At 38.7% G+C, this 3907-nt stretch overlaps 1 pseudogene; it reads right to left on the reverse strand.

Moving 5' to 3' along the window:
- Nucleotides 1-2590: 2590 nt before the first annotated feature.
- Nucleotides 2591-3690, reverse strand: LOC105474016 (vacuolar-sorting protein SNF8-like; annotated as a pseudogene).
- Nucleotides 3691-3907: the final 217 nt, after the last annotated feature.

Raw genomic sequence — 3907 nt, forward strand, 5'->3', positions numbered from 1 at the left:
TTCTGGACTATCCATTCTATTCTTTTATCTATATGTCCATCCTGTGTAGTACCACATTTTATTGTGTGTTCAGAGAATGTTAAAAAGTTTTTAACACTGCTAGCGAGATATTCTAGATTTCTATTTACAAAAGTCAACTAAAATAATTAGATTTTCATAAAAATTGATAAAGAAGTTGCATTGTAGAACATACTCCCTCTGAAAGACCTACACTGAGTTTAATGTTTTTATAGCACTATCATAACAAAAATTGGTATGGCCATAACAACAGATGGATAAATACTCTGTATTTAACCTCATGTCTTTGCTTAAAATATATAACCATTAAATACAATAAGCTAAGTAAGATGATAACACCAAATTGTTAGGATGGTGACATCAGTTCATTTGAAATGATAATGCTTGCTCAATGAGAGAGAAAATATCAACCTTCAGAAACAGTAGAAGTGCTGTTAATAAAATAAAATTGTCATAGCATTAATAATTCTGTACTGTCAGAAATAATTTGCATATATTTGGCATTTAAAATAGTTAAATAATGTGGCCTAATGTTTACAGATTAGTTTTATACTTCCAGTGTAAATACTGTGGCTGATTTTAAATTTGTGATATTTAGTTGAAGAGGGGGTAAGAATTGTACTAAATTTGTTAATTATAGTGGAATGATAAGAAATTTTGAACTTTACAGTTCATTTAATTTGTGATATTTATTTTTTTTTAATGTTGGGAATTTTTGCTTACATAGTTGGGCTTGAAGAAATTTAATTAAGTTATAAATAAAACTAATTATGGGAGTTTAGTTGGTTTAACTTGATAAATATTCAACAAGGAAGTTTCTTAAAGTAATTAGAAATTTACTAGATTTATAAGTAGAATACTGTTTGTACAGTATACTTTAAGCTCAAGGCAAATTAAGTTTCAGAACTTGTAACATAAATAAATTGAATGGTCATGTAAAATCTTAATTAACAATCTAATATACTTCTCTGTGTACAATAAAATGTCACATCTGGTCATACAAAACTTACTCAAATTGAAGTAGTTTATAATGCAAAATTGTACACACATTGAGAAAAAAATAAGTTGTAAAATTCTGCTATCCAACAGCTTTTATCACGGCCAAAGCAGACTTAGGATAAAGACTGAAAATATTATGTCCTTCAATTTTTATTATTAGCACAATAAATATACTGATTTCTATTATATATGAGATATTTGGAATGATCAGTATGTTTCTGCTGTTTTCAAATGTTTCAATTTCAATATTTTTTATTTCTAGAATAGAAATGTTTCTATTTAATATTTTAAAATTAATTCACTCAAAAGCATTTGTTAAATACTTGATGGATGTGTGGATTGAAGACAAAAATAAAGCAGTCATCTTCAACATGATATTGAGTTTGACACAAAAGTAACAGGAAATTCTCTGGGTGCCGTCATCCCTTTTCAGTAACCACCATAATCCAACTATTACAGAGGGGTTGGTGTTTTTTTCAGGGGTAGAGCAGATTGTGACTTCAACCTGCTTCATCTATTAATACTATTCTGCACCATGCTCACCAGGGGAGAAGGATTGCTGAATACAGAAGGGCTTGCCATGCTTTGGGAAATTTAAGACACATTCAACTGAGCCTAAGCCAGAAATGATAATTTAAGTATTTAACAATTGGGCTGGCTTGTGTACTAAAGAATGGGTGCGGATCAAGCTTTGCTGCTAGAGCAGTCCTTGGGGGTTCCTCACTGAGCCAAACATTAACTCTTTGGTTGCTGGATTGTGGGGAGTTTCTGGAGATCTGGAGACAGGGCTGGGGTAGCTAGCACTATCGTGCAGTGCTTGCAGGGTTAGGGGCAGATGTCCAACATTTGCCAACAGTTACAAAAGTTTTAAAATATGTTAACAAGCTTGATATTATTGTATTCTGGCTGAATATTAGCTATAGATTAAGCTACGTACAACTGCTATGTAGTTCTGCCTGTCTCCTACTTTTAACTATGAGCCACCGTCGTATTATAGCAAAGTGAAAAGGCATAAATCTTATTTAGGAAATAATACTTCTCATATTAATTAGCAAAGTGATGCCCTGACCTTAGAAATAACCATGCTGTGTTGCTTAGGAGTCTTAGGTTTCATTCCTCCTTTGATCTTGGGCATGTGATCCTTCCAGGTGAACCTCACAAGCTTTGCTTTTAATGGCTCCACCCCCATATATTCAGATGGAGATGCAAGTGTACATTAAACTCCTTATAATTCAGCATCTCATATCCATTGGGGGTAGAGCTGCAGAGGTATGTAATCAAGTGTAAGAAAGGTTGATATAAGGTTAGTGGGTAAAATGACTATCATCAATTACTATTGTTTCCTTTTGAATTTCTAAAATGTATACTGTAAAACTCACACTTTTGATGTAGAGTTTTAACAAAAGCATAGTCATGTAACCTCCATTATAATCAAAATACAGAATAGTTCTTTTCTGGGGGACCTTTTTTTTTTCTATTTTTTTTTTTTTTTTTTATAAACAAAACTGTCCAGGTTTATTGGCCAACAGGCCTCCCTTCTTCTCCCTACCTGCTGCTGTGTGCCCTTCCACACTCAGGAGAGGACTTCTCTGGCCTCCTCAGCTGTAAGGGAGGAGGGGTTGGGGAAGAGAGCTGGCAGGCAGTAGTGGGTCTCCCCTGGGGCCTGTAAGTCCAGCCATGCCAGTCCTTCTCTCAGCAGGTGTTCCGGCCTTTGTCCCGCTCGCTGCTTGCTCCGTCTCCCATTTAAGACTGGCTTTGATCTCTCTGACAGTCAATAGCCATTTTTCCCTGCCAGCTGCAGCCCCATGGTGTGATCCACATTGAATTCAGCTGGAAGAGACTGAATGAGGTAAGTGCCACTCACAGGGGTGATGCCGAAGCCAGTGCCAAGTGCCTTTAGTTTCTTGATGGCCCTGATCAGGTCCTCTTGACTGACTTCCTGGGCGAACTTGCCCCTTCTTTTTAACAACTGTGGATGTAGCTCCTCCAGAGTTATCGGACCTCCACTCCAATGCTCAGCACCAGCCACGCTTCGATAATGTGAACACCTAGTTCGTAATAAAAATCCCCCACACCCGGTATCTCAGATCAAAATCCTTTTCCAGAGGCCAAGGCTCCACCCCAAAGGTTGCACACATGTCCTGGAACTGCACATGGAACTCAGGATCCTTCCGTATCTCCTGCTTGTGCTTGCTGGCAAACTCCTGCAGGTTGGTCTTGAACATGCCCAACTGCTTTGACATCTGGGCTAGCTGGTCCTCAGCCAGGACCATCCCTCGTTCCTTATACTTGGCCTGGAAAATTTCTTTTTTCTTTTTTTTTTTTTTTTTTTGAGATGGAGTCTTGCTTTGTTGCCCAAGCTGGAGTGCAGTGACACTATCTTGGCTCACTGCAACTTCTGCCTCACAGGTTCAAGCAATTCTCCTGCCTCAGCCTCCCGAGTAGCTGGGACTACAGGCGTGTGCCACCGCGCCTAGCTATTTTTTTGTATTTTTAATAGAGACGGGGTTTCATCATGTTGGACCATGCTGGTCTCGAACTCCTGACCTCAGGTGATCCACTCGCCTCGGCCTCCCAAAGTACTGGGATTACAGGCATGAGCCATTGGGCCCGGCTGGCCTTGGCAAATTTCTTTGTAGCGATGGTGCCAGCTCCCACCCCGCAACGGTGCATCCCTGCCCTGGGCCCGTGTCTCAGGCTCCTCTGCTACTGGCTCCCCGGAATAGTTCTTTCAAACAAAAAAATTGCCTTGGGCTATTTCTTCTTTGTCAAATGTTATACGCACTTCTTGCCCTTGGAAACCATTGATCTGTTCTTTATGGTAAGAATTTTCACTTTTCCAGGATGTCATATATATGGAATCACACAGTGTGTAACCTTTTAAGTCTGT

The sequence above is a fragment of the Macaca nemestrina genome, chromosome 11 (assembly GCF_043159975.1).
Source record: "Macaca nemestrina isolate mMacNem1 chromosome 11, mMacNem.hap1, whole genome shotgun sequence".
In the NCBI taxonomy this organism is placed as follows: Eukaryota; Metazoa; Chordata; class Mammalia; order Primates; family Cercopithecidae; genus Macaca; species Macaca nemestrina.